The sequence below is a fragment of the Primulina tabacum genome, chromosome 13 (assembly GCF_025594145.1).
Source record: "Primulina tabacum isolate GXHZ01 chromosome 13, ASM2559414v2, whole genome shotgun sequence".
Classification (NCBI taxonomy): Eukaryota; Viridiplantae; Streptophyta; class Magnoliopsida; order Lamiales; family Gesneriaceae; genus Primulina; species Primulina tabacum.
In genome coordinates, this window is record NC_134562.1 from 17,297,624 (window position 1) to 17,313,534 (window position 15,911).

Consider the following 15,911-nt stretch of genomic DNA (forward strand, 5'->3'; position numbering starts at 1 on the left):
ATACTTTAAGTACCAATTTTGGTATAATATTTTGGCTTCACGTATGTCACCAACACAAATCACTCAATAACAAGTATGATATCAAATTAATTATTCATTTTTTATTTAATGAATATCAACAAGTATTGTGAATGAATATTAATGATTATTATACATGAATAGTCCTGAGTATAATGAATGATCACCAATAGATATTGCGGATGAATACCAATAAGAATGATATAAAAAAGTACTCACATGTTATTTAATGAATATCAACAAGTATTATGAAGTAATATTAATGAGTATAAATAAATAACCATAAGTATAATGACATAATACTGATAAATATAATGAATGATTATCAACAAATATTATTGATAAATACTACCAAGGATGATATCAAATGAAGTATTCTCTTGTTATTTAATGAATACCAATAAGTATTTTCAATTAATATTAGTTATAATTATAAATGAATAGTCATAAATATAATGAAAGAATATTAGTAACATTTAATATTTAAGGATCAAAATCAAATATCACTTGACAAAAATTAGGTACTTTCTTTACCAATTTAGGTATCATAATGTTATTTTATGAATTCTAAATAAGTCATTTAAGATTATATTTCAAATTTATTTTTTGATAATACAAATAATTTTTTTTAGTATTTATGAAGCCACATCAAGTATCACTTGACAAAATTAGGTACTTTTATAACTATATATAGATATATCAGATTTTTATTTCATGAACGTCAAATAAGTCATTCAAGATTAAATTCAAAGTGTATTTTTGAAAGTAAAAATAAACAAATTTTAGTATTTAAGAGGTCAGATCAAGTATCTCATGACAAAAATTATATATTTTTTATATTAACAATATTGTGAATGAGGACTAATAAGTATGATCTCAAATTAAGTATATTCTCGTTATGAATACCAATAAATATTTTGGATGAATATTATAAGATAGTGATTGCAAACAATACCTAAATATTATGAGTGAATACTAATAAGGTGTTGATTGCAAACACTACCTAATGAATTTTTCAAAAAATACCAATAATGATTGAATTTATGGTGATCGCTCGAGATCCAGTATTTTGTTACACATTTGAAATATTAAAAGAGCCAAATCAAGTATTTGTATCTCCAAAATATGTACTTTGTAAGTTAAAATAAGTGTTCACTCTTATTTAATGATGAGTGGTGAATTATGTTTTTTTAAATTAAAGGACATGACTAAGTATCCTAATGTATTTTTCATGAAAAGACCAAGAATGACTGAATTTATGGTGATCATTCGAAAATACAGTATTTTATAGACATTTGGAATATTCAAATAGTCAAATCAAGTATCTGAAACCCTATATGTTAGAGTAGGTGTCCGGCAAGCTAACTTGTGGCTCGGGCTTTATTGACTCTAATGTAAAACAATATTTATTTTATTAATATTTTACAATTTTATTCTGTTATTGTATTATACTTTATCTGTGTACCAGCTGCATAGATAAAGTCCTTGAATATACAATAGGTACCATGAGGTCTGCGTCACAACGTAAGATCATGGAACTCAGTAGGAAGTGTTGTTGGGTCGATAAATCAGAGGATATAATTATTGATTTTGTGCTTCAGTAATATCAATTAATTTGAGAGTGCAGTCTTATTCTTTTAGTGGAGTAGAATAAGATTAATAAATTATTTTGATTAATCATGAGTTGATTGGATCAAATTAATTTATTGGAGCTTAATTTAATTGAATCCGACCAGGTCCTTTTGGTGGCTCTAATATAAACTCGGATAAATTATATGAGTTATAATTTATGGTATATGTGGGATAAATTTATCTGGACTATATATTACATAGAAGTTTATCATCGAATCTTCTAGATATGGTATAATATATTCTGTCCATTTAAATTTATATTCTAAAAGATATTGTCATTATCTTTTTGTTACAAGATATCACAAATATTTTATATATATATGTGATATTGTAACTTATGACAACACACAATCCTACTTTAAGAGTTTGAGAGAACACCGGAGAAGGCTTGGAGGTTTGGAGCGTAGATCTAGTGCAGAAAAAAGATCGGTAACACGCTTCAAAGGTAATCTCTATTTTCTGTATGTTGTAATTAATTAATTCGTGTTAAATACGTAGAACAATCGATCATGTGAAGAAGAGTTGATCGAAATCACAAGAAATTAATTTTTGTGATCCGATCTCCTTGATCTTGGCTAACATATGGTATCAGAGCCACGGGTTTTGATATTGTTTTGCGTATTTCGAATTAATTAATTATTTATGCATGTTTTAGTTTAAAGCGGTGTTAGATTTTTGTGATTGTGGTTTGAATGGATTGATTTATTTAATTTTTGAACGGTTTATGGCCTTAGTTTTTTGGTGAAATTGTATTTCGTATTTTCGAGTCTGTAACCAAAGGGGTGGATTACGACTCTATGTTTCCCCTTGTTATTTTCATGCAATTTTATTGTATTTTTTCGGATTTGGGCTTTTCTGTTTCTGATTAAAAAACTGGAGGGCCGGATGCAATTCAATTAAAACTACAAGGACTAGACGGAAATTTCGTCCAAAGCATTCCAGGGACCAGAGTGCATCTTCTTCAAATCGTTAGGGACCTGTTTTGCAAATTCTGAAAACCACCATGAAAAAGCATATCTGGATCGCGTAATCGGAAGCACGCGGCCGTGAGGATGAGGAATGAATGCGAAGGTGATTTGCGGTCCTTCTCACGCGTTGTTCTTCACGGTGGAGCGGCGCGGAGGAGATGCGAAAAGATTCAAATTTTCGGCGCTGGATCTGGAAAAATCGAGCATCCGTTTTTCCGATTTCGAATTGGATATGGTGTCTCGATGGTTTTTCGGTGACCGGCGCGGTGGAGATCTTCACTTCCGCAAGATTCCGGCGAATCCAGCGGCGGTGGCGGCGATTTTTCTGTAGGGTGAGATGCAGAAGTAGAGTCGCGGGCTATGGGTCACGGGTTCGGGTCATGGGCTTTCGGGTCGGATCCGGAAAATTATTCATGGGCCAAACCATAATGCTGGATTTATTACTTGGGCTGGAAATTTTTTTAAAAATTGAAGTATTGGGCCAAATTGGGTTCAATTAGATCTTTAATTTTTTTTGTGTCTAGGTTGGGCCATAAATTTGTTCTTGTTTAATTATTGCTTATATTTGTCATTCATGCATCATGCCATGTAGATTGCATAAACACCGTTTTAGGTACTATATTGTCATGCATAAAATTTTATTTATTCTATTTTTTAGAGAATAAATATTTTGATTAATAATTGAACTATTTTAAGAGTTAAAATAGTCATGATTTTATTAATCGGATAAAACCCAAAATTAAATTTAAATATTAAGTGTGAGAGGGTATAATTTAAATAAACCCACTGTCTCCCTTATCAGTCCATTAGTAAGAATTATGTATGTCTCGTGCCAATTTTATTGGTCTCCCTATAGGAGGGCTGCATTGTTTCAGTTACTTGATTGGACCCATTATAGTAAAATTAATTTTGATCACCCTATAGGTGACATAATTAATTTGGTACTTGGTAAATAATTAATTTAAGGGTATACACTTAAGTCAATGATATTGTGAGAATTTCCTATAGAATATTTTTACAACATCTTTTGATGGCCAAAATCAAGCAATACTAAATTAATATTGCATGAGTTGCTAGATATATTGAATTTAGTGGGAGGGTCCCAGCCTAGCTATAAATAACATGTTTTTTCCTAAAGAAAAAATTATATATTTTGGAGTTTTAGGTAAATTGCTGTGTTGTAGTAGTTTTTGGGATCTACAAATGCATTCATGCATAACACATAATTTTATTGCATTCTCATTTAAATTTATTTTAATTTCAGAAAAATGACTGGAAATTCACTGTCTATGATATTAACCAACAACCTACTAGTCGGAGAAAATTACATTGATTGGAAACATAATTTATTGATTGTCTTAACTGCGGAGAAACACAAGTTTGTGCTCAATGAACCCTGTCCATCGGTGCCTACGACGGAGTCCACAGCAGCTCAAAGGCAAGCTTATGATAAGTGGATCAGTTCTGATGAGATGGCCCGTTGCTACATTTTGGGATCCATCTCAAATGTTCTGCAACAGAAACATCAGAACATGGACACTGCTACAAAAATCATGGATAGCCTCCAAGAAATGTTTGAGCATCAAGGACGTCAGGCACGACAAGCAGCCATTAGAACCATTATGAACATGCGCATGAAACCTGGGATGCCCGTGAGAGATCATATGCTTGCATTTATCGCTCAGTTTAACGTGGCTGAGGTGTTAGGGGCTGAAATCAAATCAGAGACTCAGGTTGACATGGCACTTGAGACTCTTCCTGAGATGTTCTCACAGTTTAAGGTTAGCTATAACATGAATAAGCTAAACATGTCCCTGACTGAGCTGATGAAGGAACTCCAAAATGCTGAAAGTGTTCTTAAGACTAAAACTAGTGATGCATTTGTTGTTGCTTCTGCTGGGTCATCTTATTCCAAGCCGAAAGGTAAAAATGGGAATAAAAGGAAAAAGCCCAACAAGAAGAGTCCACAACAAAATGAAAAGAAGGTCAAGGTAGATGGCAAGCCTAAGGGAAAATGTTTCCACTGTGGAGAAAAGGGTCATTGGAAAAGAAACTGCCAAGGATACCTAGCTTCCAAGAAGCAGGCTAGTGGTGAGTTATCTTTTATTGAGTCTTGTTTAGTGGTTGATTCTACTGATACTTGGATTGTAGATTCTGGAGCCACTAATCATATATGCAATACATTGCAGGGGTTCCAAGTAACCAGAAGCCTCAATGAAGGGGAACATACTCTAAGAGTTGGCACAGGGGCTGTGGTGTCTGCAAAAGCTGTTGGAATTGTTTATCTTTATTTTTCGAATAATAAACATTTGGTTTTAAGACATTGTTATTATGTTCCAGAGATTACTAGAAATTTGATTTCTATTGCTTTATTGTTTATACAAGGATATTATGTCCATTTTTCACAAATGGTGGTTGATATTACCTTGAATAAAGCCCTTATTTGGAAGGGACATTTGAATAATGATTTATATGTCTTAAAACATGATGACAGCTCTTTGCATCACATTGAATCCAACAAACGAATTAAATTGTCTCCCACTAATGAAACTTATTTGTGGCACTTGAGACTTGGTCATATCAACCTTAATAGAATTCAACGGTTGGTAAAGGATGGTCCTTTAAGTAATTTGAAGGTGGAATCCTTGCCTGTATGTGAATCCTGTTTGGAAGGTAAGATGACTAAGAGGTCTTTTAAATCTAAAGGACATAGAGCCAATGAAGTTTTGGAATTAGTGCACACTGATGTATGTGGACCAATTAGTGTACAAGCTAGAGGAGGATTTGAGTATTTTATCACATTCACTGATGATTACTCTAGATACGGTTATGTTTACCTAATGTCCCACAAATCTGAATGTTTTGAAAAGTTCAAGGAATTCAGAAATGAAGTGGAAAAACAATTAGGTAAGGGCATAAAAACACTTCGATCACACAGAGGTGGCGAGTATCTATCCAATGACTTTAGAACATACTTATCAGATAATGGGATAATATCCCAATTGAGCGCACCAGCTACACCTCAGCAGAATGGTGTCTCTGAAAGGAGAAATAGGACTTTGTTGGACATGGTTAGGTCTATGCTAAGTTTCTCTAAGCTCAGTACATCCTTTTGGGGATATGCTATCCAAACTGCAATATACATATTGAACATGGTTCCTTCTAAGTCTATCTCTAAAACACCTCTTGAATTGTGGAATGGGCGCGTGCCTAATCAAAGACATATTCGGATATGGGGATGTCATGCTTATGTGCTAAAGAGAAAGATGGATAAAATGGAACCTAGATCAGAATTATGCATGTTTGTTGGATATCCTAAGGGAACAAGAGGATATTACTTCTATAGTCCTCAAGACAAGAAGGTATTTGTAAGTGCAAATGCAACCTTTTTAGAGGACAAGCACATAGAAGAGAGTGAATCAAAGAGTAAGGTTCTTTTGGAAGAGATTACTGAATCATCTACTCCAGAGATCCGCACTGAACCTACTCAGTTTGAATTCACATTTCTACCACCATTAACCACTGGTTTCCAAACAAATGAAGTGGTAGAAAACATTGGTTCCAATGATCGGTCACCCCATCATATCCAAATGGAGAATGAAGGAAATGATCAAGAAGAGAACTTAAGACAACGACAATCAATTCCAATCAACCAAGAACCTCCACAACTTAGACGTAGTGGGAGGGTCATTCGACCACCTTCTAGATACTTGCTCTATGGAGAATCGTTTGATGCGGTTTCCATTGAACAAGAGGAGAATCCCATCACGTACAAAGAAGCTATGGAGGATGTTGACGCTGACCAATGGAGGAGTTCCATGGAATCAGAAATGAGATCCATGTACACTAACTCCGTCTGGGTTCTTGTAGACATTCCTGAAGGTGTGAGACCTATAGGGTGTAAGTGGGTCTACAAGAGAAAGAGAGGAATAGACGGAAAAATAGAGACCTTTAAGGCTAGATTGGTAGCCAAAGGTTTTAGCCAACGAGAAGGAATCGATTACGATGAAACCTTTTCACCTGTGGCTATGATAAAGTCTATTCGGATCCTCTTATCCATTGCAGCTCATTTTGATTATGAGGTGTGGCAAATGGATGTCAAGACAGCATTTCTTAATGGAAATCTTGACAAAACCATTTATATGGTACAACCAGACGGTTTTATTCACAACGGTCAAGAGAATAAAGTATGCAAACTGAAAAAGTCTATTTATGGACTTAAGCAGGCGTCAAGGTCTTGGAACATCGTTTTTGATCAATCTGTGAAAGATTATGGTTTCGATCAAAATCTTGATGAGCCTTGTGTCTATAAGAAAATTTTGGATGACAAGGTGATTTTTCTTGTGCTATATGTGGATGACATCCTACTTATTGGGAATAATGTAGGGGTGATGACATCTGCCAAAAATTGGTTGTCTCAACAGTTTGACATGAAAGGCTTGGGAGAAGCAAGTTATGTTCTAGGTATCCAAATCCTTCGGGATAGGAAGAATAAACAGATTGCTTTATCTCAATCTTCATATATTGATAAAATATTGGTGAGGTATGCAATGAAAATTCCAAGAAAGGTCAAACACCTTTTAGACATGGAATTCACTTGTGAAAGGACCACAATCCCAAGAATCCAAGTGAAGTGGAATACACGAAAAGAGTTTCCCTATGCTTCGGCTGTAGGAAGTCTTATGTATGCTATGCTATGCACTCGACCAGATATTTGTCATGCTGTTGGGATTGTTAGTAGATATCAGTCAAACCCAGGACCAGAGCACTGGATTGCTGTAAAGCATATTCTCAAGTATCTTCACAGAACTAGAGGGTATATGTTGCTTTACTCGGCTTCAGAGTTGGCACCTGTGGGTTATACTGATTCTGATTTTCAAGCTGATAGAGATTCTCGTAAATCCACATCAGGATCTGTGTTCACATTGGGTGGTGGTGCCGTTGTTTGGAGGAGTATCAAGCAATCATGTATTGCTGATTCCACAATGGAAGCGGAGTATGTAGCGGCTTGTGAAGCAGCAAAAGAAGCCGTTTGGCTGAAAAAGTTTTTGCTAAGCCTTGAGGTTGTTCCTGCTACATCAAATGCCATTACTTTATACTGTGATAACAGTGGTGCAGTGGAAAATGCAAAAGAACCAAGAAACCATCAGCGTGGAAAACACATTGAACGAAAATATCACTTAGTGAGAGATATTGTTCAACGAGGAGACGTGACAGTGTGCAAGATAGCATCTGCTGAAAATCTTGCTGATCCTTTCACCAAAAGCTTACCTGCTAGAGCTTTTGAGGAACATATTCGAAATATGGGTGTACTAGACATGACTCATTTACTCTAGGGCAAGTGGGAGGAAATAATGTTCGATAGTATGATGCCCATCGAGTACTTTTATTATATGTTGGTGACATTTTGAAATTAAAATAATGTTCATTTATTTGTTTAAATAAATTTATTTTTGAGCAATGCAAATGTCCATTGGATTGTTGTATAATTATAAATTGAGTGTTTAAGTCGTTAAACACATAAAGATTCAATTTGTAATTCAATCCAAATTTTTATTGTCCACGATCGGTAAATAAATAAGGACAAATTATTTTGATAAGATCGTCTCAATTTTATTGAAACCTATCTTTGGTTTGGTAATAAAATTAGGGATACATTTTGTTGTATTGGGCTGGACCACGTGAGATTTGAATTTGATTTGACCATACTAATTCAAAATCACTAGATTGTCGTACATAACACCTTAATCTGAGCGGACAATGAACTTTGATTACTAACTTGAAGTTCTTTGATACATCAATGAGTAAGACCAAACTATTGGTCAATATCTCGATGTTTTGGGAATCAAAGTGAAATAACAAAGAACATATGTTCGTAATATGGAATCTGTCACCTAGTCAATAGGTATGATCATAAACTCACAAGTTCTTCTAGAAGACAGTAAAATCTGAGCTCAGTAATTCAACATTCTTGTTGAATTAATTATGTGATGTGATCACATGGGACCGTCAAAGAGAAGATGAGGGTTGAGAAGCTATGAATATCTAATATGGGTTATATGGTCATGATACCCTATTTTAGATGTTCTAATTGATCGACAGGGGTGATATGTTGGGTCGATAAATCAGATGATATAATTATTGATTTTGTGATTCAGTAATATCAATTAATTTGATAGTGCAATCTTATTCTTTTAGTGGAGTAGAATAAGATTAATAAATTATTTTGATTAATCATGAGTTGATTAAATCAAATTAATTTATTGGAACTTAATTTAATTGAATCCGACCAGGTCCTTTGGTGGCTCTAATATAAACTCGGATAAATTATATGAGTTATAATTTATGGTATATGTGGGATAAATTTATCTGGACTATATATTACATGGAAGTTTATCATCGAATCTTCTAGATATGGTATAATATATTCTGTCCATTTAAATTTATATTCTAAAAGATATTGTCATTATCTTTTTGTTACAAGATATCACAAATATTTTATATATATATGTGATATTGTAACTTGTGACCACACACAATCCTACTTTAAGAGTTTGAGAGAACACCGGAGAAGACTTGGAGGTTTGGAGCGTAGATCTAGTGCAGAGAAAAGATCGGTAACACGCTTCAAAGGTAATCTCTATTTTCTGTGTGTTGTAATTAATTAATTCGTGTTAAATACGTAGAACAATCAATCCTGTGAAGAAGAGTTGATCGAAATCACAAGAAATTAATTTTTGTGATCTGATCTCCTCGATCTTGGCTAACAAGTGTACCGTATATTCTAAACAGGTTTCTAGTCGAATCAGCCACATAAAACAAGGATAAAGGTTTCTCGAGACTAGCATCCGTGATGTAAACGCCATGATTCATTGAAAAGGGCATGGAGATGTCCATTCACATGGATGAGTGATCATATGATGATGCACTGAACAACACTCCCTCGGACTGTCCATGTGGTTTTCACTCCTTTGATCCGGGACATTGTAGGGGCTATACGTACTAACATGAACTTTGATTCGTTTACCGACTCCATTAGATGGAGATGTTGGGTGCAGTTTCGAAATACGTAGGAGCAAATGCATTGTAGTCGAAGATTCACTGTTCGCCAACGGATGAAGACATCATATGTGATCTGATGAATTAATAGTGCAAGGAGTCTCTGGCCAGAGCAAGAAATATGCTTTAGAGAAAGGTGTTTTCCTAATTGCACATATCATGCCACTATTAGTACTCAAAGATAAATCACATCATTATCGAATTCATATGCAAATCTCGATATACCGATGGTTGCAGATTTGATCGAGATATATGTGTTGAAAGGATCGTACTGTATGCCAACCATGACTAAAGGTTCTTGTAGGCACTATCAGTGATACCTAGGGGATTATGGGGTGATGTTACTAGACGCTTTTACCATGATCCAATAGAAGGAAACAGAAATGAGTTCTGACATTCTTGATCAAGGAGTTGATGAAAAGAATGGAGTTAACTAGGGTAAACCCGAATAAGAATTAACGTTATTTTGAATCACATGGAGATGCGAACACACAGCTAGTTATATCCCTGAACCATTGAAGGTCACACAAGTATCAGATTCTATGTTCCTGTTGAGAAAGTCAAAGTTCAAGGAGTTGAAATTTGGCGACTGTAGTTTGATAGAGATTAAACATGAAGCTTATAAAAGAGTTTATGAGCTGATTCCATAGGATGTAACAAATGGAAGTTAGCATGACTGCTAAATAAGGAAGAAGAGTTGAACTGCCTGTTTAATGAAGGAGTTCACTAAAACTGACAGCTGCCCAATATGGTAAGTGAAAATTTTGATCTTCGAAATTTTCGATTTTCATTATATGAACAAGACTTGTATCCTTAATACATCGGCGCTTTCGGATTGTCGATCGGGTTATAATGAGTTCGAAATTATTTATTTAGTGAATTTGAAATTTACTAATTAAATGTTGGTGATAGTAATGGTGACTACTAACATGTACCAAGTATCACAAACGTTCTAGAATATTTTAGAATTAAAGTAACTAAGGAGTTAATTCATAAATTCAATAATCATGTACATGTGTAACGATCATGGGCCATTAGGCTAAACCAACATGGGCCTCGGCTCACACCCATGCACCACTACTGGTCATGGGTCATTAGGATGGTCCAGCATGAGACATGCACCGTCACTCATAGAATATCTCACCCCTGGAAAGTGGTTTCTTTCGCCTTCCCAACACTTGAACCCATGACCTTCAGGCATAAGTACCTAGATTCTTAAAGTGTTGGTACTAGTTGGGCAAGTATTTTGTAACGATCATGGTCCATTAGGCTGAACCAAAATGGGCTTTGACCCATACCCAATCACCACTACTGGTCATGGGTCGTTGGGAATGGTTCAGCATGAGCCGTAGCGCATGCCATGCACCGTCACTCATTGAATATCTCACTCCTAGAAAGTGGTTTCTTTTGCCTCCCCCAACACTTGAACCCATGATCTCCAAGGCTTAAGTACCTAGATTTTAAAGTGTTGGCATCTTTTTTTTTATGGAAACGTTGAGTATTTTAAATAATGAGTTTCGAATTTTACAAAATAAAAAATCTAGTATAATTGAAAGTTAAAAAGTAGTGGGCGTTTCAACTGAATATATTTTATATGGTGATATAGAATATGTGTATATGATATTATTATAATGTATTATTAAAAATTAATGAATACATTATATATTAATAATATGAGGGTTTAAATATAATAAAATTATTAGAGTCCTTGTGAGAGATGGACTCTTAATGGATTAGAAATCAACCTCTATACATACACCACTAGAACTCATAATTGATAACCATTATTTTTCACATAAAAGACAACTCAAAAATTCTCTCCATCCTCCTTGCAAGTCACGGCCATCCCCTTTAAATTGTTGGAAAAGTTTTGGTCAAAAATGGCAAATTTGATTTGCCTAATTATTGATTAAGAATCAATAGTTACAAAATTCATGATTCATAATCATGAAGTCTCGGCCAACACAAGGTTTTGGGGAAAACTAATTTTGGCCTCCCTTTGTTGCTTCCACGTCGCGCCGCACCGTCTTCAGATTTTGGAAATTCGGATTACTCCGTCTCAACGGTAAATTGTTTGGAATTACTAGTGCAGTCCAAACAAGGAATTCATTCCATGATTGTGGACCTAATTAGACGATCAAAGAAAAGACGTTCGTAGGGAATTACAAGAAAGGCTATCTCCGCTCATACCGGAATAGTTTGAAGCCCAGCATTTATACTCAAAGGTATAATCCTAAACACTTTATCAATGTTTCTAATATTCTAATCCTAAAAATTTTAAATTTACGATGTGTCTTGAGTGTGAGAACACGAGGCCCCAACACTATAATAGATACATTATAACTCCAAATAAGTACTTACTTTTATTTCATTATGAGTGAGGAGCTAAATTTTTTTTAAAAATAATTAAATGACATGAAAAAGTCATCCTAAAATTTTTTCATGAACAGACCAACAATGATTGAATTTATGATGATAGTTCGAAGATTGATTATTTTCTTAAACATTTGAATATTCACATAGCCAAATCAAATATTGAAACCCCAAAATAAGTATTTTTTAGGTCAAAATAGGTACTCTTTTTTCTTATTCCATGATAAGGGATGAAAAATGTTTTTTTTTTTTTAAAATACATGACATGAATAAGACATCTTAATGCATTTTCAATGAAAAGACCAACACGGATTGAATTTATGGTAATCCTCTAAGATCCAGAATTTCTTTTACTCATTTGGACTATTATCTTATTCCATTGTAAATAACAAAAAGGGAAAAAATGTAAACTTGAATTTGTGGGGAGTTAAAATTAAAATGATGGCATTGTCAGCTACTGATTTATAAAAAATTATACCTAGATACTAATTCTTAATTTAAAAATGGAAAAATGCATTTTACTCAAATTTACCCTCAATTCTTTTCTATTTAATAATGATTTGATCTTTTAAAATAAAGGATAATTGGGCGAAAAGTTTTGCGCTCGTTGTTTTTATATGATTAAATTTTATTAGAAGATTTATTTTGTTATGCACTCCCAAACAAATTAATTTCTTATGTTATAACTCTCTAGAACTGTCCATTTTAATACTGTAACGTCCCAAAAATTTGAAGGTCCACGTGAACCACATGCATACAAGTTATCAAATTTTTTATGTATTTTAATTAATTTATTTTAGCGCATTAATGTATGATTTTAACATGAATATATATGTTTAATTCTTGGTTCATTAAGATTGCATGATATAAGGTTTTAGCAGTATTTAATGTTCGAACGAGAAACAGAGATTGGGGATAATTAAGGAAAATATTTTTATTAAATAATTATTTTTAATTATTTAATATATGGTGTTAATAAGGGTGATTTTCAAAAATAGGCCTTGGTTGGATATTTTTACTCGTCGGATCATATTTTTTAACTGGTACACAATTTTAGCGAGTCAGAGTACTTTTTGAGGGTTCGAGCAATATTTTCAAAAACGTACCTAAAAAAAATATTTTTCGGAATGTTTTTGGGCTTAATGAGATTATTTTATTGCTTAATAGGCCCAAAACCCTTTTAATCATTTTATTTTTAATTAGAGGCCCATTAGCACCTTATATTATGACTTAAACACCTCGTTAGCAAACCCTAAACCTACCTCCACTCATGTTGGCCGCCTCCTACCCATTTCAGTAGCAGCCTCACGTTAGTTCAGCATATTTTCTCTTGGTTGCTCTCAAGCGTTTTCAAAGGAACTTCTCCCCGTCCCTCCGGTGTCCGTTCGACGCGAGTATCTCTAAGTTTTCGAGCGTAAATATGCAAAGGCACGCCCTATACCTTGTTTTTCTCATCATTCACATCAATTTATGTTTCTTTGTGTGTTCATGAATGGAAAACATCATATTTAATATGTTATGTGCATGAGGACCGAAATTTCATGTCAAAACTTCACTTTTTCTTCATGAAACTCACTTTTTTGTTGACATGATCGTAGGGGCTGCGGGTTTGATGTTATGAGATGATTTATAGCAGGTTTAGGGAAGGTTTAAGGGTCGAGACTATGTCTAAAGCGTGCCTCTTAGGGGTCGACCAGATCTTGTGTTCTTGGTGGTTTTCATGGCTAGATCGGGTAAAAGAGAAAATCAACGAGCATGGGCTCAGTGCAGGCCATGGTCCAGAACCTGGTGGGTCCGTGTAAAGGCTGGAAATGGTCCATGAGCTGTTGGACGTAAGGTTGGAGGTGGTTCGAAAGTTATATGGCAAGTTGGGTTGTTTCATGGGTTAGTCGAGTGATCCAACAAGTAGAGGCTGTAGGCGTGGGTTTGGTTGTTCTAAGAGGGAGTTCATGGCTTGATTTTGGTCTTAGGATAGTTGGTTAAGGGCTGGTCACGTTGGTTTCAGGCCTAGGGTCGATTTGTGGGAGCTAGGTGCACTAGGGTTCGAAAGTCCTCACGTGTAGAAAATTCCAGTAGCTGGTTGAAGGTTTTCGAGGGCTTTAAGGGGTCTGAAATGTGTGATCTATAGGCTGGTATGGTGTAAATAAGTTGTGGTTAAAATTTGGGAAAGTTTAGTCAAGTTTTGGGTTGATTCGGGTTAAAACCGAGATCTCGGTCCAAGTTTTCAAACGAATCGTACAAGTTATGAAACGGGCTCGCGTTTATGTCTAAAAAACAATTATAAATATGTTTTGAGGTGTTTTAAGGTGTTTGGTTGGCTTCGGGTCAAAATTTTGAGTTCCAAGGGTTAAACGGTCAATTAAGGTTTCCAGAGACAAAATGGTCATTTTGCATCCGGATTGAGTTAGCAGTCCTGGCTGCCCCCTGATCACAAAAATTTCATGTTTTAAATGTTTATGATATCACGAACATGAATTTTTAGGGAAAAATGAAAAATAAGTTGCATTCTTGATTTTATGGAAATTTACGTATATGCATGATTTTTATAAGTGATGAATACGATGACATGTTTTTAGAGGAAGAGAGTTGGTTGTGACTAATATGATGATACGATAATACAATGACATGTAAGGCCAAGGCTCAGTGGATGAGTAATATTGTTGCTGATGTCCCCGTCGCCGGGTGCCACGGTTATACGTAAATGGATCCATCGACTAATAGAATGATACGAAAGTCACAACTAACAAACGAATTTCAAATAAAAAAATTGAACATGTATATGTTAACATGATGAGATATGTTATAGACACATTTATGATTGACACGTTATATTTAAGCTCATGCTTTTAAGATCATGAAAAATATTTTAATTACAGTATTTTTCACGGTTGCATGTTATGTATATGTACTTGCTATCAAGGTTTAGGTGTGTTGAGTTTTTAGACTCACTAGGTGTGAATGATGCAGGTGAGCATATTGATGAGGAGACTGGAGGCGCCAAAAACTGAATAGGCGGAGCTGGGTGTGCACGTGAAAACCCGAGGACCTTGCATTTCTTCCGCATAATATGATTATGAGACATGGGTTGAAGTAACATTTTAAATGATTATGAATCTTGTTTTACGTTGTCGAGTTGTCAGGATTTTGGATTACGCTCGAGTTTGACTTTTAAAAAAGATGACTAGGAGATTGATTGAATTTTAAGATTTTGTGTAATTACAATTATTTTTATCAAGTGCGTGGATGAATTTTAAAACGCCTGATTAAATTATTTAAATGTTTACGAGTGTGTTTATTTTCGGTCGTAGCTTTAAAAAAAATTCAAAGTTATTTTAAGTAGTAGATGTTTCAAATACAATACCATTGTCTAACGAAAAAATTTCTGAAATATCAATTTATATCACATGACAAGCATGTGACTTCTTTTTCCGAATTATAAAACTAATTTTATGTGATAAATTTTTTTTTGAGGGACAACCAAGCTATTAATGCACAATGTCTAGGTTTACAATAGTTCTAAGCCAACTAGGACCATCTCCATTTAGCCAAATTACAATCTACATTCGAGGATGATAAAATAGCTTCTCGAGTTACCCCATGAGCTACTTTATTTGTCTTCATGCTCGAGTGATGAAAAGAAATGAATAAGTCTGATTCCATGAGTACCTATATTTCCATTGCAACAACTCCATTCGAGCCCAAATCACCAGCGTGAAGAAATAGCAATGCAATCTGGATTGCCTCTGATTGATCTAAAAGCTAAAGGAAAATAGATTCTTGTGGAAGAACCCATGATCTCAAATTTTCAAACCTCCATCAACTTGGTAATGCAGCATGTCGCTAAGATTGCGAGATACCGGC